Source organism: Pinus tabuliformis, chromosome 3_2 (genome assembly GCF_031772625.1).
Source record: "Pinus tabuliformis cultivar Carrire ecotype Pingquan chromosome 3_2, CPIR1, whole genome shotgun sequence".
Lineage (NCBI taxonomy): Eukaryota > Viridiplantae > Streptophyta > Pinopsida > Pinales > Pinaceae > Pinus > Pinus tabuliformis.
In genome coordinates this window covers 571,828,093-571,854,630 of record NC_142302.1, presented here as the reverse complement: position 1 = coordinate 571,854,630, position 26,538 = coordinate 571,828,093, and the positions used below count along the sequence as shown (strand labels likewise).

The window sequence follows — 26,538 nt, the reverse complement described above, 5'->3', positions numbered from 1 at the left end:
AAATGACATAAACAATAAGCAGAAGATAAGCCAAGACAAGAGGACACAATATTTGGTGGATGCTAGGGAAAAACCCCAATGTGGGGAAAACCCTTTGATCAAATCTTATTATTCTTCAAAAGTTCAGCAGAGAGAGTACAATATACAACATTTACTTGCCCAAACACTGTCAAAACTGTCCTGTCAAATTGCAGTCAACATGATGCCCTAACCAGAAAGTCAACGCTGATCAAACCAGCAGAAATTCTCTTCCAATTCAGCTCGATCAAACCCAATCAACTTGGCCTTCAAAGATAGTCCAAATCTGCCCAAAACAGTCCTGAAATTTTTGGTCAAACTTGGTCAATGCACAATCAACTCCGCGGTCAAACAACTCTACAGTCAATGCTGGTCAAACAACTACAAACACCTTGATTTTTGTGCCAGGAGTTGTGGCCTAAGAAAAATGAATTTCATGCGTAAAAAATATAGTCAAAAGATGAAGTTTGACCCTTGGTAAACGCTGGTCAATGTCCCTGTAATAGCCCAAAAAAAGATCTGTGATTTTCAACCTATAATTTCCAGTCAACCCAAGTCAACACATGAAGAAAAAGATGCTTTTGTTTGTTCTATGAACCAATGAGGAGACGAGAGAGAAAGATGAGTGTTGATGTGTGTCCAAATGAGGAAATATCTCTTCTATTTATACTGAACGTTGCGGGTGAAGAGACATGTCTGTTGGGCTTTATGAGCCTACATTTGACTTCTGGCCGACTTTAACAATTTATCCATAGAAGAAATAAATTCATAATTCCATTTGTACTTGTTAGAATAAGATGATCTTTAGATCAATCCTACACCTATCGGAAAGAGGAACCCAATAAAAATATCATCTCCATCATATGAGCTGTCCCAGGTGAAGTTTGGCCTTAGTTACCAATTTTAACACTCCCTCTCAATTAGGGGGAACTCCACTTGCCATACCATCTGACAATCTTTACCATCTCTGTCATCCCTGCTCTGCTCTACTGAACCATGAAGACATAATGAAGAATAAATGATTGAGAGTGTATCATACCACTCTCCACTGACCCGAAGTCCGTCTCCATTGATCTCAAATCAATATCAAACATCCTAGCATAGGGAGTAAGGTAGTACACGATGCGTCCATCGGTAGTACTATGGTCCATATCCTCATTGCCCTACTCATTGGCCATATGAGAGGTACTTCCCATGAGTCCTTGACTACATGGGTAGGATGTATCAGCAGGAGAAGGTGAACCACTCATCCTGTTCATATGCCATAGGAGAAGGTGAACCACTTAAAGAAATTTCAACCCCCACTCCTGTTATCAGTTTTCCTTATCACTCCATGCATTTAGTTTTAAATCCAAGCATGCTAAAAATTCTAAAATCTGGAAATGACAATATTTTTCTGAAAACACAAATTTAGAGATATCTCAACTGCTGAAATTGCAGAAATAAAACATAGCAAAATTATGACAGCTACACACAGAAAATAACACAGTGATTTTTGGTCAATGTGAATTTGGAAAAACCCCCTACAACTCTTGGGGAAAACCAGTTTGAGAGCTCTTCTTTATTTCTAAAAATGCTTTTACAGAGAAACTGAAATACACAGTAAAAATTCCAGCAACCACAAATTACAACTTATCTTGATTTCCGTGCTTGAACTCCACCTCAAAAATCGTGCCAATCAGCAAATAAGCAAAACAGAATTTTTTCCAGCAATAAAACAACATTAAATGTTGTACTACCTGCCTCGAAAAACATGCCCAGAACTTGCTGTATGGACCGTACAGATTTCAGCGGTATGAATGCCTTGAAAATTGTGCCCAAATATGCCTTGAAATTCGTGCCCTTGCTGCTGTCTTTCTTTCTCGATTTCTGTGTTGACCCTCTTCCTCTATATCTGTGCCTTTCTCTTGTACAATTTGACTTGGGATGCGTGCCAATAAATGCTGCTGCCCAGATTTGTTGAAATGTCTTCTTGCTGCTCTCCTTCACTTCCTCACTGCTAAAAAATTTTCTCCTTGCTCTCTCTTCTCTTTCTCTCAAATGCTCATGAAAGAATGAATAATCTTTTCCTCTTCTCTTCTCCTTTTATTCTTTAAATGACCTTTTGGGTTACCCTAAGATTTAATGGCTGAGATTCATTTAGATCTAGGGATGAGAATAAATGTACATTTAATTCTCACTTTCTATTTTTTAACTCACCCACTTAAATAAAGACCCACTTAGCCTTTTATTTCTGTAGTCACTTTTTCACTTTCTAATTCTTCATTGACTTTAATAAAGTCACCTTTAAATTAGAATGTAACTTTACCACTTATAAAGTCACTTTTAAATTAGAATGTAACTTATAAAGTCACTTTAGAAGAAAAGTAAAAAATAAATTTGGACACTTTTCCCTAGGCCAAAGATCAAAGCCTTAGGGAACAACTTGTTCTCTGGTACCCAAATTTTAACACCACTCATCCTATGCATATATCAACCATCATGAGGTATCATAGGGGAAGGTGAACCACTCACCCTATGGTCGCTCATAGCTCCAAAAAGTATCCCAAGCCCCCTGAAGCTCCTAGAACTCAATATCCAACTCAAATGGGACCCTCATTAGAGGGTCACTCCACGACTCCAAGTTGTTCATGGAAGGTTAAGAATTTGACCTTCCCCAGGGGCTTCGTAAGAATATTTGCGACCTATTCATCAGTCCTAATGTGATGGAGCCTTATTGCTCCCATTGTACCATATCCCGGATAAAGTGGTACTTGATATCAATTGCGCTAGCTATGGTGCAAGGGCTCCATCACATTTGGTGGCGAAGCTATGGTGCGAGGGCACTAAATTTACAGAAATTGGCTGTAAGAATCTTGAGTCAAACATGTAGCTCTTCAGGGTGCCCTCGGATAGATCTTTCTAAAGAGGTATTGTGTGTGTTAAACATAGATCATATGCCAAAGTTACGACCCCAGGAAGTTGATGTACCAATTTACCCAAACGGGGCCCATAGTTTTGGCGCTTATTCTCCTAGGGTTAGGTTTTTGGATGTTTAGGGTTTTCCATTGTTTCTCAATAACAAATAGGCCTTCGAGCCTCATTGTAACATAGTTGAGAGGCATGTAGCCGCCACATCTCTTAGAGATAAGCTACCATCGCGCGAGCTAGTCTTATTTCCATTTTGTTTGTAAGCATATTTCTGTATTTGAGATTAATGAAATGAAGTGTTATTTTTTTTGCATCTCTGTATTTATGGTTATATCTGTAATTTGTTTCATTTTGTTTAAGTTTGGATCATTGCCCCTTGCAAGCTTTGATGATCAAATTTGTTGTTGCCTTTTGAGAATATAGCTTCGGTTGCTAGGCCCCACACTTTAGCCAAAATCTTTCTTTTCTCTAGCTTTTTGCTGTCAAAGATGCTTCTGTTTCTTGCTAGCCATAGTTCCCAACAAAGGAATGTTGGAAGGCTGAGCCAGAAACATTTTAGCGTATTTTTCTTTTTGAAGGTATAGGGGTAGCTTTAATTCCAATGTGCAAAGAAGTCTGTGATGTTCAAATCAAAGTTTAGATGAACAAGGAGGGGGTAGATCATTGCCTTCCAACACATTTGGGAGAAGGGGCAGGAGAGGAACAAATGGTGGATTGTTTCCTCAGATTTCATGTAGAAAGGGCATCTTGAAGGTCCCTGTATGTTGTGCTTCCTGAGGTTGTCGATTGTCAAGATCTCCCCCAAAGTAGAGTCCAAGTAAATAGCTTGAGCTTGGGCAAACATTTTGCTTTCCAAAAAACCTTCTGGTATGGCTAGGTGGACTGCTGTTCTTGGTCCTCCTAAAGTGCATTGTAACTACTCTTAATTGTGTATTCTGTTCTTGTTAAATTCCATTTGTAGTCGTTGTAGCTGGAATAGGAGTTTTCCAGGCTCTCCAGTCTGATTCATTTTGATCAGAGGTCGAGATCTGTGCCAACTTTGTTATGCCTATTTCTTTTCACCATGCTTGAGTTGATGGATTTCTGGGATAGAGGATAATCTTGATCTGCTTAATATACTATCTTCTCAGAGCTCAATATTGTCCACCCCTAAGAATTCTGGATGTATGGGATTTGACGAGGGGGAGGGCCTTTTTGCACAATTTCTAGATTGGAGAACAAGATCTGATTGGAATCCGGGTTTGAAGAAGACTGATGATATGTGTTCAAACATTTTTCCTTCAATGATGATTTTCTACCATTTAGATCCTTTAGTGACTAATATCCATAGAATTTTCGTTCCCAAAGCTAAATTTATAAGTTCAGGTTGTTTCATACCTATCCCCCCTCTTTCATAAGGGGCTATTACCTTCTTCCAACTAAGGAGGTTGAATTTTTTAGTGATCTTGCCTCCCCGCGACAATTTTTTTTTTTGAGGATGAGTTTTATTTGTTTATGGATGCTGGCAAGACTGCATACTAATATACAGGGAGGGCTGATAATATGGAATTAATTAGAATGACCCGACCTGCCAAGTTTAACCACTACGTTCCCCAATATTGTAACTTTTTCTTCATTTCGTCTATGGTCTCTAACCAGATCTCAGCCTCTGCATTTTGTTTAAAAAATGGCATTCCTAAGTATTTGAAATGAGTCCACTTTGGTTTATAAGGGACTTCAAAGATTTGTGAGATGAACCTAGGGATTCTAAGGGGGTTATTCCGGCCATATATATTGTTCTTTAGCTTGTTGAGAAGTCCTTCGGACTCTTCTAGGAACTGGCCTAGAGTGTTGTTGAGTCTTCTAGCCACAATGGGAAATGCTCCTATTAATAATGTATCATCAACTAATTGGGAATGATTTAAGCATTTTTACTCCTTTGTTGTAATGTATTCCATTGATCAATCCTCTTTGTTTGTCTTGCGCAAGATTTTTGCTTAGAGCTTTTGCCATAATGATGTAAAGGAATGGTAAAAAGGGACACCCTTGCCTTATTCCCCATGTACTCTGAAAGAATTGCCTTGGGCTTCCATTTACTATGGCAACTATCCAAGGCGTGTGGATACAAGCTTTGATGAGATCAACAAAATCATTAGCAAAACCAATTTTTTTAAGACAGTAAAGAGGAATGAATGGCTTACTTTGTCGAAAGTGTTTGCGATGTCGAGCTTAAGAATGAAGTCTTGTTCTTCTCATGAGAGGCTTGAATAGATTGCTTCCTGAAATAAGAGGATGTTATCCACGATCTGTCTTTTTTGGATGAGGCCACCTTGATTTTCAGAGATTAGCTGAGGGAGAAGATTCTTGAGTTGATTCACTAGTATTTTGGTTTGTATTTTATAAGAGGAATTGTACAAGGATATGGGTCTGAATCAGTTGAAGGTAGTTGGCCAAGTTTCTTTGGGAATTAGTGCTAGGAAAGTTGAGTTGGTATTATCACCTATTTTGCGCTTCCGCTGAGCCTAATGGATCATCTTGAGGAGATATTTTTTGATAAGTTCCTAGTGACAACTATAGAAGGCAATGGTAAGTCCATTTGGGCCTGGCGCTTTGTCAGGGTGCAGGCTCCATACTTTCCATTGCAATTCTTCTTCATCCGCTGGCTCTATTAATACCTTTTTGGGATCAGCCTAAGGATTTCCTCAAATTTGGCAGGTTCGGGGTTAGCTATTAATAGTCTACTGAAGTGATAACATGTTTCTTCTTTGACCGCTTTTGGCCATTCAAAGAGGACGCTACCTTATCCATATACTGAATCAACCCTGTTTTTGTTCCTTCTGGCCTTTGCTTGATTCTGGAAGAATGTCACCTGCTTGTATCCATAAACTTTTGGATTTAATTCTCCAATCCTCTTCTTTCTTGTTGATTTTGTATAATTTCTAGTATAGATCCTTTTCTTTGGCTTGTAGTTCTACTGTTTCATCCTCATTTTCCAATTCCTTTTGGAAAAATACTTGAATCTTTTTAGGACACTGAAGTGGAAATAGATAAACACACCTTAAAATGACATAATATTTTTGGGCAATGCCCTTGGAAAAACCTCGAAGGGAAAACCAATAAAGAGTATTATTTCTTGAGCCCATAGGAAAATGAATTTTATAGCAAACTATTTTCAACAAGAAATTCACCAACTTATCTCGACCCCTGTGTAGATAAAACCTTCAAAAATAGTGCCAAAATGCTCCTCATTTCTTGTGCTAGATTTCCTCGAAATTTCTGTTGTACAATTGCCTCAAAACCTATGTTGTACATATTTCATTTAATGTGTTGTATGACCTGCAATAAATGATAGAAATTTGCCTCGATTTATGTGCATTGTATGGCTTGTACAAATTGTATTATTGTTGAAACATCTTCCTCGATTTGCGTGTCCTTTTTGGAAAATATGCTAATGCTTGTTTTCTTCTCTTTTTCCTCAACTCTCTATATTGCTCTATCTCCTCATTAAATGCTCATAATGAACATCTTTCCTTGGAAATTTGTTTTTGTTTTTGTTTTTTTTAATTTTCATAATGATAGACCTAACCCTAAGATCCATTCGCAGAGAATGCATCTTAGCTAAAGATGATCATTAACACAACTTAGGGCACCTCAAGTTACTTTATCATTAATTTTATAAAAAAGTCACTTTAGCTTTAAATGTTATATAGCTACTTTAACTTTATATCTCATAATGTTAAATGTCTCTAAGGATCACTTTGGACACTCTTCCACATCCTAGACACTAAGCTAATGTGGAAGACAAACGTTAGCTTGAGCTAACGTTTTTAACAAAGAAAAGTACCCTCAGTATGAATTTAGCAAACAAGGTTTGTTTACGCACGTCAAATAGTCCAAGATATTTGGAATACAATAAAATAATCCATTTTAGTAATAAAGAATATATATTGTATAAATGTATGAATGAAGAATATTACCGGTTACAAATGAGGGCCTTGCTTACATACTAGGCAAGATGCCCCGTTACAAATAGTTATATCCTTTGGGACATGTCTTTTCAATAACTAATTATTGTTTAATTAATCATTATTATGATTATTATAACTTATATTATTTTTATATGTTATATTCATAACATTGGCTTCCTCTTTAGAAAAGCTTTGTCCTCAAAGCTTATTGTTGACAACGCTTATCACTTGTTTCTTTGTCTTCTAATCTATTCACATCTTTCAAAATTCTTCGAGTTGTCATTTTTGATGATACAAGATGATAGTATCGAGTGATAAACGTAATTGTCGAACTAAGAATGGATTTGAACATCCTAAATCAATCTTTTGTGGAATCTTCTGATTACTGGAAACTTGGGATAAATTGTTATCAAAAGATTGGATTATGTTGACATCGATATTCTTTGGAACATAAGTCAGTGGTTTCTAGTCTGATGGATATGTAGATTGGTTAAGATGTCTGCTTTTATGATTTGGGTATTGATAAGGAGTTTTTGTGATCTGATTTCCCCTTAACTTGCTTGTGACGATTTCTTGGGTTACTTGAGGTATCTGATTTCCTTCGTATACAAAAATCGTTTGGTTGAGCATGGGACCTTCACTTGAAATTTCTGTTGTTTGAAGTGCAATATCTAAGTATGTCTTCACTTCAACTTGATTGGAATTGTTGTTAATCGTGATGTTATCTAGATTAGTGTTTGTTCCATTTTCTTCAACTTGGATTGTCACATCTAAAGACTTTGATTTTGTCACGAGCTCTTCCAATTTGTTATGATTTCTTATCATTTTTAAGTTTCTTAATTTGAGTAAGTAGATTTTGATTGTGATTTTGAGGCGTAAGAGTTCTTTATTTGCAAAGTCAACTTTATTTTGACATTCAAACTTCTCATCTTTTAGGCATTTGATTTGTTCTAATAACCTTTGATTAAGGTTTTTTAAGTGGGAAGAGAAGAAGCCCATATCACGAAAGAAGTGGAGGAACCTGAAAAGAAAAAGTCCAAGAAAGAGGAAGTAAAAGATCTCTACTATGACTAAGATAGTCTTCCTCACCTAGTTATTTTCAAAACATGTGGAAAATTATTTATTATGGAAGAATGTCCATAAATAATTCAACATTTTGGACTAAATGTCCATTTTGTGAAATGAAAGTTGATTATTGGTCGATTTTTAAAAAATTGCAAAACATGTGGAAGATTATTTATTATGGAAGAATGTCTAAGTAATACTCAAACACAAATAAAGAGATTAGAGAAAGAACTCACAGAACTTCAACATAAAAACAAAGCATTGGAAAAAAATATAAAGACCTTGAAGATCTGTTTTACAAAGAGTCAACAAAAAATATCAGAGAAATTTTTCGTTCAAGGGACCATAGTCAAAAATTACTTATTAACACAACTTAGGGCACCTCAAGTTACTTTATCATTAATTTTATAAAAAAGTCACTTTAGCTTTAAATGTTATAAAGCTACTTTAACTTTATATCTCATAATGTTAAATGTCTCTAAGGACCACTTTGGACACTCTTCCACATCCTAGACACTAAGCTAATGTGGAAGACACTTGTTCGAGCTAACGTTTTTAACAAAGAAAAGTACCCTCAGTATGAATTTAGCGAATAAGGTTTGTTTATGCACGTCAAATAGTCCAAGATATTTGGAATACAATAAAATAATCCATTTTAGTAATAAAGAATATATATTGTATAAATGTATGAATGAAGAATATTACCGGTTACAAATGAGGGCCTTGCTTATATACTAGGCAAGATGCCCCGTCACAAATAGTTATATCCTTTGGGACATGTCTTTTCAATAACTAATTATTGTTTAATTAATCATTATTATGATTATTATAACTTATATTATTTTTATATGTTATATTCATAACATTGGCTTCCTCTTTAGAAAAGCTTTGTCCTCAAAGCTTATTGTTGACAAGGCATATCACTTGTTTCTTTGTCTTCTAATCTAGTCACATCTTTCAAAATTCTTTGAGTTGTCATCTTTGATGATACAAGATGATAGTATCGAGTGATAAACATAATTGTCGAACTAAGAATGGATTTGAACATCCTAAATCAATCTTTTGTGGAATCTTTTGATCACTGGAAACTTGGGATAAATTGTTATCATAAGATTGGATTATGTTGACATTGATATTCTTTGGAACATAAGTCAGTGGTTTCTAGTCTGATGGATATGTAGATTGGTTAAGATGTTTGCTTTTATGATTTGGGTATTGATAAGGAGTTTTTGTGATATGATTTCCCCTTAACTTGCTTGTGGCGATTTCTTGGTTTACTTGAGGTATCTGATTTCCTTCATATACAAAAATCGCTTGGTTGAGCACTGGATCTTCACTTGAAATTTCTGTCGTTTGAAGTGCAGTATCTAAGTATATCTTCACTTCAACTTGATTGGAATTGTTGTTAATCGTGATATTATCTAGATTAATGTTTGTTCCATTTTCTTCAACTTGGACTGTCACATCTAAAGACTTCGATTTTGTCACGAGCTCTTCTAATTTGTTATGATTACTTATCATTTTTAAGTTTCTTAATTTGAGTAAGTAGATTTTGATTGTGATTTTTGAGGTGTAAGAGTTCTTTATTTGCAAAGTCAACTTTATTTTGACATTCAAACTTCTCATCTTTTAGGCATTTGATTTGTTCTAATAACTTTTGATTAAGGTTTTTAAGTGTGAGTTTTCTTCTTTATTCTTTGATAGATTCTTGTTGAATTGTTTCTCGAGACATTCGTTTTCTTGTTCTAATTTTTGCTTTGTAGCTTTGGATTTTTTGATCTTCGCGAGTAGGTTTTGACTATGGTCCCTTAAACGAAAAATTTCTCTTATCTTTTTTGTTGACTCTTTGTAAAATAGATCTTCAAGGTCTTTATATTTTTTTCCAATGCTTTGTTTTTATGTTAAAGTTCTGTGAGTTCTTTCTCTAATCTATTTGTTTGTGTTTGAGTATTACTTAGACATTCTTCCATAATAATAATTTTCCACATGTTTTGCAATTTTTAAAAATCGACCAATAATCAAATTTCATTTCACAAAATGGACATTTAGTCCAAAATGTTGAATTATTTATGGAATCCCGTTGAAAAGTGTAACTAGGTTCGGTCTTCATACTGACATGTGTAATTATGATTTTATGTAATTGATGTAAAGAAGAAAATAAAACTATTTTTGTAATGCTTGAATCATGGGTTTCATGATCAAGGAATTTTATTTTTATAGTTAAAGCTCCCCTTGAGAGGTTTTAGGGGTTAATCATCATGTCATAAAGTCTATTTAGTCATTGTCAAAAATTGAAGACCCATTTGGGCATGTAATTCATTGTAAGAGAAAATTTGTTAACCCTCCAAGACCATGTCACAAGCTTTCCTTGAAGTCGGCCTATGGATGATTCTGGAAAGGCATGTCGGCCTTGTCAGAATTAGAAGTTAGCTTATTTTGATGGACAAACCACTATATGTAGGGCAACTCGGCCTCCCTTAGGGAAGAATTCGGTCAAGCATCTGAAATAAGAGAAAAGGCACGAGAATCATAAGGAGAGCAACCACATATCCAGTGAGAAGGAAGGGAAGGAGAGCGAAGTAATTTGAGACTGTTTTTGGGTCATCTTCCTCACACGTGTGACAAAAACTAGTGTTTCCGCAGTAGGGTTACACCAGCCCTTATAGAAGCCAAATAAAAGATCACCAAACCTTCAATCTTGCTTGCCGAAGTTGCAAGGAGAAGCTCTCAAGCCAAGTGAAGGAGGAACACATCATAAAGGTCCATAATCCAACCCACACATGTAATTTTGAAGAGATTTCAAGGAGTCGAAAGTTGCAGACCTGTGGAGGAAGGCCGAAACACCAGAAAAGCCAAAGTTACTAGTGTTAGAAGTTAGTTTGACCAGTGTTGACATTGACAAGAAGGAGAATCATAGAGAGGTCGTTGTGTCAAGGGTCTTGGTCTTGGTATTCATCACTTGAAGTTTCTATAAGAAGAAGAATTCGTTTGGGTTTTCCTCTCAAGTTGGAGAGGTTTTGGCCCTAGCTGATCGCCTACTTTCTGTGTATCTTGGCTCATTATTGATTATGGTTTGGTAGTTGTTTGATGAAGTAGAACACTATAACTATCTAAGTAAAAGAAGAACATACTCTAAAGAAGTAAAAAGCATTCACAAGCAGTTATCATTACAAGAGAAATCACTTAATCCTAATGCCCTAGATTTCTCAACATGGTATCGGAGCTAAGGTGACAAAATCAAGGGTGGGCAGTTCAACAAGGGACACATAAGCATTCAAGAACTGAAACTCTCGAAGGGCATCACTCGAAGTTAAAGAAGTGTCAAAATCCTAGATCAAAGAAGAAGTCTGCACCATAAGAAGTTTTGGGATCCTCAAGTCATCATCAAAAAGACGACAAAAACCCTACTCAAGTTGAAGAGATCTACAAATCAAAGTAACTAGAAGTCTATTCATCCAAGAGAAGCAAGATCAAGGACGTTGTCATCATTTTCAAAAAGTTCGAAGGCAATCTCCCTCTCGTTGAAGCAAGGTCCTTACCCTTGAAGAAGATCATCCAAGAAGCATCAAGACATCATCAAGAAGTCATCATTGATCATCATCAACAAGGACATCATCATCAAAAGATCTAAGGCGATCTCCCCCTCTATGGAGCCAAGGATAACTCTTGAAGAGAACTATCTTCACCAAGAAGAAGTTTTCTATTATCTATATCTTCATCAAATTCAAGGAAGCAACAAGTGGAAGAAGCATCTTCACAAGTAAGTATACTTATGTCTACATCTGAATCTGTCAAAATGTCTTTTTGCAAGGAAAGCAACAAATTGGTTGGGGTTTCAAACTTTCTTGGATGGAAGAAGAGAACAAATCTGAATCTCATTGAGAATGAGGTCATGGAACATATTGAGGGCTCAATCACCAAACCTCCAAAAGAAGATGCTCAAGCACTTGCAAGGTTTATAAAAGGGGAAGTAAGGGCTTAAAGGATTCTCATAGAATCCATCAACGATCCCCTCATCCCATATGTATCTAAACTCGAAACTTCAAAAGAAATATATGACAAACTGGTAGAGTTGTTTTCCGTAAGCACAACATGCGAAGTTATCTCATTAAGGCAAGAACTCTACAAGCTAAGGATAACAAAAGAAGGAATAGCCTCACACTTTATGAAATAAGGAATCAACTTCAAGACCTGGGAGAAATAATGTTTGACCAAGAGATGACCACCATAGTACTAAATGCACTGCCAGAGGAATGGGGTAACTTCACTTCAAGCATTTATGGGAAGAAGGAAGCTACTCCATTCAAAGACCTATGGTCACTATGCAAGATTGAAGAAACCACGCTGAAGGCAAAAACTGAGGTAGGATCAAGTGAGCAAAATCAAGCATTTTCTACAATGACGAAAAGAAAAGGAAAGTTTGGAAAATTTGATCCTTAGAAAAAGAAGAACATGACTGAGGTTCAATGCTATGGATGTCAAGAATATGGGCATTATAAGAGAGATTGTCCTAAACTCAAAAAGGACAATAACAAAAGGGTAAGATAAGAAGCCCATATCACAAAAGAAGTGGAGGAAGCTGAAAAGAAGAAGTCCAAGAAAGAGGAAGTAAAAGATCTCTACTATGACTGAGATAGTCTTCCTCACCTAGTTATTTTCAAGCTTCTGTTTTTGAGTTTTTCTGTTGTAAGATATGGCTTTCATGATTCACTAAGGAGCATGATAGGATGCATCATGGCATCATAGAAGCATTGAAAGCAAGAGTTCATTACATCATCATAGAGAAGCCTGAAAGAATCTGAAATAAGAAGTCTATGGCAGTCACCTACAGAAGGAGATGACCCTTGGTAACCTCATTAGAAGCATAAGTGGTACTTATGAGAAAAGGAAAAATTCATCTAGTACAAAGCTCATCATACATCAGTCAAAAGGAAACATTTGCTGAATAAGGATACTCAAGGTCCTCTGGAATCTTCATTGGAAGGTTCACTGATTAATAGGAAGCAAGTGTTTCATCAAGAAATCCAACTTGTAGGAATTCAAGAGAGGATGGTATGATGTCAAATGAAGTAAAGTAGGTCAAGGGATTAGATTTCTTCTAATCAAGGAAGCTATTGAAGAAAGTCTAGATGACTTAAAGGAAAATGAGGTATGTATGCTTGTATTTGATAATGTAGAGTCATGTCATATGGTTGTAGGCCCTATCTTGAGAGCATGATCAAAAGAAAGGATCTCCTCCTTTGAAAGGATGCATGACAACATGGGTCACACATTAACCAAATGAAATCAACATAATATGCCCTCATATGAAATATGAGGTGGTTGACAATAATTAGAGAAACTCTGATTGGAAGTTCCTGAAAAAAATGTGTGAAGAAAGGAAGGAAGAAATTATGAAATGTGCAACTATGGAGAAGGCAATCAACATCCAAGCACTGAAAGATTTGACTATGATATCTCCATGAAAGATATGAAGACCCTGATGAAGTCTAGAAAAGAAAGAGACCCTTGAGAGTATATATCTTTTGGAGATGTGTCAATATACATGCAGGATGCTGATGCAAGCAAGAAGATGTCATTATGAAAGACCATCACAAAGGTAATTTTGATTTAATGTTCATTTCTTACTTTCAAATAATATTTGGATGGGCTTATGCATGGTTGCCAAGGGAAGAGCTATGGATGTCTTCTACCACTGATGCCCATGTAGCAGGATGAAAGATCCTTAAGGAAACATGGCATGAAGAAGGCAACATGGCATGAAGGAAGGCCAGATATGGACTAATGGATCACTTTCCAATGAAAGGAATAACGACATGATTGACTCGTGGATAAAAGTGATGGATGGTCTATGCCCTACGAAGAAGTCTCGAAAGATGTAGATGCTATGACAAAGAAGAAATTCATGACATCAAAGGAAGGATTTCGACAAGCAACTGTTTGTCCCATGATCTCCACCTAAAGGAGCTGTTGGAAGCAAGTCCCTAGTCAAGAGGGAGCTTGGACAAGTCCCTGATTAAGAGGGAGCTTGGGTACATTCTTCTCTTCTCTTAACTAGGGTTTCCCCAGTAGGGTTACACCAGCCCTTATAGAAGCCAAGTAAAAGGTCACCAAGCCTTCAATCTTGCTAGCCGATGTTGCAAGGAGAAGCTCTCAAGCCAAGCGAAGGAGGAACACATCATAAAGGTCCATAATCTAGCCCACACATGTGATTTTGAAGAGATTTTAGGCAGCCAAAAGTTGCAGATCTGTGGAGGAAGTCTGAAACACTAGAATAGCCAAAGTTAGCAGTGCTAGAAGCCAGTTTGATCAGTGTTGACTTTGAAAAGAAGGAGAAGCATTGAGAAAGGGTCTTGCGACTTGGTCTTAGAGAGGTCGTTTTGTTAAGGGTCTTGGTCTTGGTATTTGTCACTTAGAATTTGTTTGGGTTTTCCTCTCAAGTTGGAGAGGTTTTGGCCCTGGCGGATGCCTACATTCTGTGTCTCTTAGCTCATTATTGATTATGGTTTAGTGGTTGTTTGATGAAGCAAAACACTATAATAATCTAAGTAAAAGAAGAACCTAATCTAAAGAAGTGAAAAACACTCACAAACAATTATCATTACAAGAGAAATCACTTAACCCTAATGCCCTAGATTTCTCAACAAATCCATAGTTCACGGTTCCAGTTATTCTCCAACTCACCTCTTTTATTAGTGGTATCACTATTAATACCCCTTTTTATATTTCTATTACTTACGCATATAACTACTTTTGATTGAACTTTGAATTTTATCTTTTCTTTTTATAAGTCTCTCTTTTCTTTTTAACAATCAAGAGATATACTTTTTATAACTTTTTCCTCTAGTCGGAATCTCTCTCTCTCTCTCTCTCTCTCTCTCTATATATATATATATATTAGGCATGATATGCTTATAATTAAATAATTTAATCACTTGTTTTGCACCTTCACTATAATAACCTTTTAAAAAAATTTCTTGTCTTTTTGTGTGTTTTTGTCTAAACCTTTAATTCCAAAATATTAAATTCTTACCCTTTATAACTATTGATTTCTATTACCAACTATGCACGCTCCTTGATCTTTATCGAATTATTATAGCCTTTTAATGGTCAATAACTATTTAACCTTAGTTAACCAAGTTCTAAAAGTTAAGGTGGTAAATAATAATATACCCAAAAGGGCTATAGCAACGGAGTCGTCATTCTACAATGGAATTAATTTCTTCATTAAGAACCACTTCACGAACGATATTCCATTTGAAAAGGGAATCAATACTTCACTTAATACTAAAGTTATTATGGCTTCATTCTTAGGTATCCTATGACTTCGATGTTAAGCAGTAAAATGGCAATGGCAATGCCACCACAAAATTGTAGTTACACCACTAGAACTTGCGTTTGTAACTATTGTTTTAGAAATGTGTATGACAAGTTCCAGTTCTTCAAAACAAACTCTTGATGTTCAACGTAGGAACCTCTTTTGCACTTCAGATGGATCCTCACTTAGACAGTGCTAGAGCGACGACTTTATGGTAGAAACAAGGAGATTGTTTGGACAACACAGAGTGGTGGCCGTGGTTGTATGGGTGGGAGAGCGACGACTCCATGGCAGCAATAGGGTGGCGTTTGTGTGGAAAAATTGCTATGCGGATGGGTGCAACTTTTTAATTTTTTAAACATTTAATTAATTAACTTTTATTTATTTTTAAACATTTTATTTATTTATTAAAATTTATTAAATATTTTTTTTTTCTTTTAAATTATATATATATATATATATATATATAATATTTTTGACCCTTTTCTTTTATATATATATCTATTTTTTCCTTTTTTTTAATAGTAAGTACACTTAGAATTTCCACTATTTGTGCTTCAACATTTTCGGCATTTTATGGAGTTTTGACATTAAGTGGGTTTATATTAATCCTTTTCTCCTCAACTTGTATTGTTACATATAAAGAATTTGAAGCTTCCACTTTGATAAGCTCTACAAAAAAAATTATCGAATGGCTAAAAAGCCTATATGGCCAATCGCTGGATCATACTGACTTTGGTACCAATGTAACGAATAAGGTTTGTTTAAACATGTCAAATAATCCAAGATATTTGAAATACAACAAAATAATCCATTTTTGGAATTAAGAATATATCAGTGTTGAAAATATTGGTATCAACAAAATATTGGCGAGGGTCCTGAAAACATTTCATTGGCAATATCGGAAAAATATTGGCAAACATAAAAAATGCATAATATATTCATTTCTTTTCTTTATATTTTTAAACATATAAAGCAATAACAACATGAAATAAACACATTGGCACATAAATATGAAGAAAGAGCGCTGATATATATGATGTAATGGATGTAAAATAAAAATGATACATCAAAGGCAATACCAAATGCTACTGATCCCTGATAATTGTCCAATCAGTGACTCAAATGTCGAGAACCAATACAAAATAACATCACATATATAAAAGTATCTCATCATCATGAGTTATATGTAGCAAAACAAATAAAACTAGCAACTAGCTATCTGAGATCAATGCCCTCTCCCCCTTTTACGGGAAAACATGATGGGTTGTTTGTCACACTTGCCCCTAGCAATATAAGGCCCTGACTTTGCACCTAATGTCAAATAATGACTGTTGGGTATGGCGTTGTGCTCTCCTATATACAGAGTAGATGGTGCTGACACTGATCCTCCTCTTCCTCCTGCTCCTCCTCCTCGTGCAACTCCTCCCTCGAGGAGTCCTCCTCTTGTTGCCCCTGTTCTAATGGTTCCTCTAACCATGTAGGTGACTCTCCAGAATGGGCATCTCAGACTCCACCCTCCATTGAGATAATACATTAATAATTGTCCAAGGAAATGGCATCTGGATCCTTTTGTGTTTCTATTTGTTTCATTCGAAGTCGGAGTTTGTAATGCACATACACTAAATCATTGAGGTGTGAGAACTCCAACTTGTAAGAGTGTCAAACAATTAATGAGTCTTGACTCTTGACACTTGAGGGTCATAAATTAAAATTCGAATAAATGTAATTGCTCATTTGAAGGCTGAAGCTCAAAGTTATACTTGTTGTGCCTTTTTGAGTGTATTTTCTCAAATACACTCCAATTGAGCTCACACCCTGAAGAGATACATGTTTGATTCAAGATTCTTACGACCAATTTCTGTAAATTTAGTGCCCTTGCACCAATAGCTTCGCCACCAAATATGCACAACAAAATAAAGAAATAAAAAGGTTAAAAACATAAAACATAATTAAACTTTCAAATTAAAACATAATTGAATATTAAAAATCTAGAATTATTAATAAGTAAATTCTAAATTGAAAATTCTAATGAGTCATGACTTGTCACTTACGTGGCATGAAGAGGGTCCTTTCCCTAACAACATCATCAAAGGCAAATAGGCCAACACAATCCCGATAAAAATGTATCTCGTGAATGATTTTGTTATGAAGCTTAGGATCAGGTACCATCCTATGAATACAGGAACAAAGCACTTCCATCACCTCGTGTTAATTTTAATTAACAATAGTATGTTCTATGCTTAGCACAATTACTTAAATGTTCCTTTAGCAACCCAATGACAATTTCCAATTTAGTTTTCTAATAGCAATCACATTAACCATAAATCAGATTGACAGTGACTGTAGATAGAACATGAATAATAAAACCAGAAGACAAGCCAAGACAAGAGGACACCAGATTTGGTAGATGCCAGGGAAAAACCCTAAGATTGGGAAACCACTTTGATCAATTTTTCTTATTGAAATTTTTTGCAGCAGCCAACAACCCTAACCAGAAAGTCAATGCTAGTCAAAGCAACAACAAAATGTCCTCAAAGCAACTCGGTCATACCCAGTCAAACTCTGCCTGATAAGGTGGTCAAAGTTAGCGCAAAACAGTGCTTAAAACAATGGTCAAACTCTGCAGTCAACTTTGCTGTCAGTCTTGCGGTCAACCCTATGAAAAGTCTATAGTCAAAGTCAAAAAAATGGCTTGGTTCTTGTGCCAATAGGTTTGGCTTGCCAAAAATGAAATTCAAGCACAAAAAACGTAGTCAAAGGAGGTCAAACCACCCCTAGTCAACGCTGGTCAAACCTCCAATAGCCTTTGAAATTTCGATCCTATAATTTGTCATGCCATTTGTCCTTTTGTTGGCACATGTGTGAGGAAAAGAGATGCCCAATAAATTGTACGAATCAATCAGATAAGGAGAGAGAAGAATGTGTGAGATGAGATGATGCCAAATGAGGTTGGAGGTCTCTCTTATTTATACAAATTGCTGAGGGCGAAGTGACATGTCTCTTGGGTTTCGTGAGCCTACATGATATTGTGGCCGACCTTGACGATTTGCACATGTGTGGGCATAAGTTCAAAAACACATTTCTGCTTATCCAAATTTGATGATCTTTAGGTCGATTTTGGTCCTCTCAAAAAGAGGAATTCAATGCAATAATCATCTCCATCAAATGAACTGTCCAAAGTGGAATTTTACCCTAGTTGCCAATTTTAACACTCCGTCTAAACTAGGAAGAATTCTACCTGCCAATCCATCATGCCATTCTGTCATCATGAATCTCGTCTCTACTCTGCTAAACAATGATGTAATAATTAAGAAGAATTGATCGAGAGTGAGTCACAAGACCTTGCCACTCTCCATTGACAAAAGTCAGTCCAGGGGTAGAACCCCAATCAGACTTGATCCTAGATCAAGTTGTTGAACACCATGGATCCTAGACATAGGGAGTACGACAGTACACGATGCGTCCATATGTAGTGCTATGGTCCCTATCCTCTTTTCCGAACTCATTGGCTAGATGAGAGTTACTTCCCATGAGTCCCATACTACATGGGTAGGATGTATGCTGGGGCATCTGTAGGAGAAGGTGAACCACGCATCCTGTTCATATGCCATAGGAGAAGGTGAACCACTCGTCCTGCTCATATGCCATAGGGGAAGGTGAACCACTCATCCTATGCATATACACGTGTCATTAATTGCAGGGGAAGGTGTGGGAAGGTGAACCATTCACCCTGTACCCAACGCGCCTACAGGGGAAGGTGAACCATTCACCCTATGGTTGCTCATAGCTCTAAGAAGTACCCCAAGCCCGCAGGAGCTCCCAGAGCTCAGTGTCCAACTCAAGCGGGACCCTCATGAGAGGGTTCTTCCACGACTCCAAGTCTCTCTCGGAAGGCTAAGAATTTGACCTTCGCTAAGGGCTTTGTGAGGATGTCTGCAACCTGCTCACTAGTCCTGATGTGTTGGAGCCTTATTGCTCCCCGTTGTACCATATCCCAGATAAAGTGGTACCTGATATCAATGTGCTTGGAACGGTCGTGGAACACAGGGTTCTCTGAAAGGCGAAGCCCACTTTGGTTGTCGTAATAGATCATAGTGGTGTCCAACATGTGCTCAAATAACTCACTAAAGAGCTTCCTCAACTAACCATACTAGTAACAATATATTCGACCTCGGTGGTGCTTAAAGCAACTGATTTCTGCTTCCTGGTCATCCAAGAAATCGAAGCAGATTCTAATGAGAAACAACATCTTGACATGCTATTTCTATCCACCATACTTCCAACCCAATCAACATCAGTGTATCCATGTAGCCTCAAATTCCCGACAATGTATCTCAGCCCGTAGTTGGTTGTGCCACGAAGATGTCTTAAGAGATTCTTAGCAGCAATCCAATGTATGTGGTGAGGCTCAACCATAAATTGAATCAACGTATTCACAACGAAACATATGTTTGGTTAGGAGTTTACCAAGAACATTAGGGCCCCCACAAGTTGTCGACGGTTGGAAGGGTTTGCCAATTCGGGCCCAACAACACTTCCACATAGCTTCTTGAAGTTGAATTCTGTCAGAGTAGACAAAGACTTGGAATCCACCATCCCACATCTCTCTAACATCTTCACATTGTATTTTCCTTGGGAAAGAAAAATCTCACCTGGGTTTTGCCAAACCTCTAGGCCTATAGTGCATCAATCCAAGGTCCTTAATCTCAAACTCAAAATTCAACTCCCTCTTGCATTGATAAATGAGAGGGTCTGCGCCAGTTAGAAAGAGATCGTCAACATAAAGGACCGAAATAAGAGGCATGTCCTTTTCAACCTTGAAGTACAGGTTTGGATCAGTATAACTCCTTGTAAATCCCAGCTTCACGAGATAACTGTCAATCCTCTCATACCAAGCCTTAGGGGCTTGCTTCAACCTTTAGAGAGATTTCTTCAACATGCATACATGTGTCATTCAATCTTGTACTTCAAACCCTTGAGGTTGCTCCAAGTACACTTCCTCCTTAAGCGAGCCATGCAAGAAAGCGGTTTTGATGTCCATTAGATGTAGGCTCCATCCTTGAGTGGCAGCGAGAGCAATAATAGATCGGATAGTGGTATATCGTGCAACAGGTGCAAATATCTTGTCATAGTACACTCCTTCCTTTTGAGAGAAGCCAAAAGCTATGAACTTGGCCTTATATTTTCAACACTCCCATTAGCTCCATGTTTAATTCATAAAGCCATTTAGAAGTGACCACATACTTGTCCTTAGGTCTAAGGCACCACATCCTAGACATCATTTTTCATGATTGATTCATATTCCTCATTCATCGCATCCTTCCATACTTGATGTTTTACAACTTCTTCGAACATGCATGGTTCAACTTGAACGATAATACTCATAGCAGCCAGGTACCCTTGATACCTGTTTGGTTTCTTACTTTCGCGGAATGTCCTTCTTGGAGCAGTATGTCTTTCAACATCTTCGAGAGTATCTTTGAGCCATAGAGGTCTTTTCCTTGAGCTAGAGGGTTCACGAGGAGGTGGATCGATACGGTCCATTAGACCATTAATATCGAGCATAGGCTCATTCTTCGGAGGTTCATCTTGTTTTTTAACAACATCATCATCCTTTCTTGGAATAGGGAGATCTCTTGCTTTCCCAAGGGCAGTGTCTTCATCAAAGGTGACATCACGACTTATTTCCACATCTCTTTGACCAGGTACATAGATCTCATATGCCTTTGAATTTTCACTGTAGCCAACAAATATACCCTTCTTCTTAGATGCTTCCAAGTTGTTTCTTTTCTCTTTAGGCACATGAAGGTACACGGGACAACCCAATGTTCTAAAATGAGAAACATTAGGTTTCTTACTAGTGAAAATTTCCTCGAGTGTCTTCAAATCCAATGCTTGGTGTGGGCTCCTATTTTGAACATATACAATAGTGTTGGTAGCTTCTCCCCATAAGAACTTTGGTAGGCCTTGATCATGGAGCATGGCATAGGTGGCTTCCATGATTGTTTGATTCATCCTTTCAACAACACCATTTTGCTCAAGAGTGTATCGAGCAATTGTCTCTCTATTAATGCTAGCCTCTCTGCAAAAGTCATTGAATTCATACTCTATTCCATTGTTTGTCCTTAATCTCTTGATCTTCTTCCCTGTTTTATTTTCCACCAATGCTTTGAAAGAATAGAACCATTTGAACACTTCATCCTTCTTCAAGAAATAGATCCATGTTTTGCAAGAGTAGTCATCCATAGAAATCACATAATATAAGTATCTTTCCAATGATGTTACGGGCAACATACCAGATAGGTCAGAGTGGACCAATTGAAGAATATTGGTTGTGTTGTTCTCACTAGAAGGGAATAGTCCCTTTGTATGTTTCCCAACTACACAACCCTGACAAACACCTTCATGGTTCATGTTAAACTCGGGCGTTCCTGTGATCATCTTCCTTACCCCAGATAAGGCTTTGTAATGCAAGTGGGAAAATCTTCGGTGCCATAGCTCAGATTGAAGTGAAGTATTGCCTGCCTAAGCTCCCAAAGGACTTCCACCAACTTAATAGAGAATGTCAACCCTAAATCCAAGAGTAAATGCATATTTAGGGTTTCTTTGCCAAATATGTAGCTTTCCATCAACGAATGCTACCTTGAAGCCTTTATCTTCCATCACAAAAATAGACACCAGGTTCTTCTTCAAATCGGGCACATACAATACTTCTTGTGGATGAATGGTTTGACCTTGATATGGAAGAGTGACAATACCTATCCCTTTCACAGGGTAGGTGGCATTATCTCCAAGTATGATATTCAAATTAGTCTTCTTTTCAACCAAATTTGAGAGGGCCTCCTTGTACCCATTGAAGTGGCTTGAAGCTCCACTATCAAGCAACCAATGATCCAAAGTATTCGAAGGAGAGGCAATAGATAGCGCTGAAATAAGATATAATTCATCTTGTTTTCCACAACATTACTTTCATCATACCTGGTATTTCGCGTTGTTTTGGGAGGTCGACCATTTCCATTTCGAGTAGTGGGAGCACTCCTCTTTCCTTTGTTGTTGAACCTATTGTTCCTTTGATTGCCATTGCCTTTGAAATTGTTGTTGTTATTGTCGTCATCCCTTGGAGAGTTCTTCTTGTGAGGACACTCTCTAACATAGTGGCCGAACCTGTTGCAATTGTAGCACCTTCCTTCTTTCTTTGAATCCTTTCTTGGATCCTTGACCTTGTCTCCTCAAACCAACATTATTCTTCCTTTTTGCATGAGTGGAGAAAGCTGTAGGTTCATTTCCATTTGAAGGCTTGTCTCTCTCCATCATACTAGTCTCCTCTTGAGTGCTTCTAGCCACTAAGTCCTCGAAACCAGTTATCCTGTCATTATTGAGAATGGTGGTGACAAATACATCCCATGGTCTTGGAAGACCTCCAAGAGCAATGAGAGAGAGCTCCCTGTCATAAATAACTTCTCTAATAGAAAGCCAATCATTCTTGATTTGAGTTGTTCTCATGAAGTAGGATTGAATAGACTCCCCTTTATCCATCTTGATATCCTTCAAATTGTTTTTGAGAAAGAGGATTTAATTTGCATTGTTTACTTTGAACATCCCAACCAACTTATCATATATCTCCTTAGAAGATCCCAATTCAGAATTATAAGAGTCAACCATTTTTTTTTTTGCTTTGACCTCACCTTTTCTCTACTTCGTCTTAGCAACAACCAATGCATTTGAAGGAGGCCCCACCACTTTTCCCTGTACAGATTCCAATACTTCATATTCCTCCAAAGTCAAGTCCAAAGTTATCTTCCATGCATGATAGTTAGATTTATCATTGAGCTTGTCATCAGTCTTGAAGTAAAATGTAGAAGCCATTGATATTTGTCCAATCGGTCTCTCTTAGTGATTGCTTTTCTCTCTCTTGCTTGGGCTTTAGCCCATTACTTCAATGTTCCTTTAGCAACCCAATGACAAATTCCAATCTATTTTTCCAATGGCAATCAAATTGACAATAATTGTAGATAGTACATGAATAATAAAAGCAGAAGACATGCGAAGACAAGAGGACACCAGATTTGGCAGATGCCAGGGAAAAACCCCAAGATGGGGAAAACACTTTGATCAATTTTTCTTATTATTATATCAAATGTTTAGCAGAGAGAGAGTACAATGAAGTCAAAATTGACTTGCCAAATGATGATTAACGCAACGTTGTCAAATTTGAAACTTTCTGCAGCAGTCAATAGCCCTAACCAGAAAGTCAATGCTAGTTAAGGCAACAACAAAATGTCTTCAAAGCAGCTCGGTCATACCCAGTCAAACTCAGCATGTAAGGTGGTCAAAGTCAGCCCAAAACAGTCTTGAAAACAATGGTCAAACCTGGCCAAACTTTGCGGTCAACTCTGTGATCAAGCCTGCAGTCAACCCTGTGATATGTCTGCGGTCAAAGTCAAGAAAATGCCTTAGTTCCTGTGCCAATAGATGTGGCCTGCCAAAAATGAAATTCAGGCACAAAAACCGTAGTCAAAGGAGGTCAAACCACCCCTGGTCAACGCTGATCAAACTTGCAACAGTCTTTGAAATTTCGGCCCTATAATTCATCCTGCAATTTGTCCTTCTGCTGCCACATGCGTGAGGAAAGAGATGCCCAATAAGCTGTATGAATCAATCAAATAAGGAGAGAGAAGAATGTGTGAGATGAGATGATGCCAAAGGAGGTTGGAGGTCTCTCTTATTTATACAAATTGTTGAGGTTGAAGTGACATGTCCCCTGAGCTTCATGAGCCTACATGATGATGTGGTCGACCTTGACAATTTGCACATGTGTGGGCATAAATTCAAAAACACATTTCTATTTATCCAAATTTGATGATCTTTAGGTCGATTTTGGTCCTCTGAAAAAGAGGAATTCAATGCAATAATCATCTCCATCAAATGAGCTTTCCAAAATGGAATTTGGCCCTAGTTTCCAATTTTAACACATTTCCATCAAAATCAAAGCCGCATTTGTATGAAAATGCGGGGTTGAGGAAGAGTGCTACTGCATGAATGGGTCGATGAAGCATCCATGTCCATTGACTATCAATGACATCCCATAACATTATTTGTCTATTAAGCCCAACAAAACCCTTGTCTGCATAATAAGCATGAATGGCCTCCTTGGCCCTATCCATGGCCTCATACAAATAATCGATTGCATGCTTCTCCTCATCTATCAATCTCAGAACCTTTACTATAGGTTCACTAAATGAGCACACTTATTCTACTCCCTGCCACAATGTGTTAGTGTACACCATTTTTGCAATGGCTCTTGCATCCTGTCTCCTGCTGTATCTACAATCACACCGCTCATCAGAAACAAACATTTGCTTCAACTGAAACTGGCATCGAAGCAAAGATTGAAGAGTAATAAAGTTGGTGGCAAAACGTGTAATTATAGGAAGCAACAACTCCTTGTTTCTAGTGTATCTCCTCATGAGGCTAAGAACAAAAGCATGGCTATATGTAAACTTGGGGATGCTCTTAGCCATATCAATCACCTCCTTGATGAAGGAGAGTTTCCCCATTTCCTAAAGCAACAAATCGATACAATGTGCTGCACATGGAGTCCAGAACAATGTGCGGTGCCTCTCCATAAGCATATTGCCGGTAGACACATAATTAGCTACATTATATGTTATGACTTGCACCACATTCTGCACACCAATCTACCGGGTGAACCCATCTAACAACTCACATATCAATGCGGCATCTTTTATATGTGCTGATGCATTCACTGATTTAATAAACATGGTACCTTTAGGATAATGTACCAAGCAATTTAGAAGGGTCCTATCCTTCCTCTCTGTCCAACCATCAACCATCACTGTGCATTATACACATCCCATGTTTGTTTCAACTCAGCTAATCTAGAGTTGATGTCCTGCTTTTCTGCTTGAAGGATTGGCCCCCACAATTCCTCATATGTAGCACTTTTGTACCCTGGGCCCACAATAGCAATAGCATCACACATTGGTTGCCAAAATAGATTGGTTTTGGTGATGTTCAGAGGTAAGTCGCTCCAGAAAAGACACCTCCCCATAACTCTATCTACTGCTTGCTTCTCCTCTTTTTTTAGCAATTGATTTTATGGAAGGTTGTGCTCCATGTTCGGTTCGTGGAACAAAAAAGGATGACCTCCCACTCCTAGTAACATTAGCACTCGCAGTTGATGCTGTGGAGCCCCTCCCACTACCCTCAGCCTCAAATTCAGAAGAAGATATCCCAAAAGATTTTCTAGCATGTTCAACCTGGTTTCTTTCCGCATCTTCATTCTTCTTTCCTTATTTTTCCTCAATTGCTTGAAGAACTTTTTGTATAAGCTTCGCACTAGATTCCTTACAAAGCCCAACTTCATGTCTGGGGAGTCTAGCCAAATGGTATTTCAATCGCATAACACCCCCTGTCATCTTGTCCTCGCACAATTTGCATGTTAGATTTGACGCACCATTAGGTTCCCCATACTCCCAAAATGGGTCCAAGGGCTTTGGCATATTTGTAGTGGAATAATTCAAACCTAGGGCACCAAAAAACCAAAAAAATGGCATTAAACCCCCACCACCCCCCCCATACACAAAAAATAACAGCCACCTCATTTAAAAAAATATTTTTTTATTACATTACTTGCAATGAAAAATGGCAATAAGAGGGTGCATAAGAGTTGAAAAGAAAATTGTAGCTTGCTGTCCAAATATGGAGAGAACCCTTGCATTGGCTCATGGGCATGAAAATCATAGCAAATGGAAAAAAAAACAAAGAAGCAAAATGCTGGTAGGCAAAGAGGCAAGCAAGCATAACCCTAAATCTATGAACAACGTCTTTAACATAGGGGTTTTTAAGAACATACCTGTTAATGGAAGAAATGAAGTTTGTTTCACTGTTCTTGAATCTTTGATCCACAATTCTTTTTTGGTTGGCGATGATAATGGCTGTTTGATCCTCAGTCCCTCCTTGAAAACCACCACAAAGCTTTTCCCCTTCCTTCTCCAAGACCAACAAAGCAAAATGAGCAAATAGGAGTTAAAAAATTGCTTTTGTAGCAGTGGCCCAGCTTGCCTGGTGATATTTTGGGTCGTCGCTCGATTTTTTGGCGATATTTTTAAAATGGAAAATATCGCCGATATATCGGCAATATTATCAACACTGGAATATATTGTATAAATGTATGAATGAAGAATATGGCTGGTTACAATTGAGACCCTGCTTATATACTAGCCTCTATGCAAGGTTCCATTTCACAAGTAGTCA

The 26,538-nt window shown here is 37.5% G+C and overlaps 1 protein-coding gene across 1 annotated transcript in view; it reads left to right on the top strand.

Moving 5' to 3' along the window:
• Positions 1–26,538, top strand: part of LOC149181804 (protein RRP6-like 2) — a 173,485-nt gene that overhangs the window by 14,426 nt on the left and 132,521 nt on the right.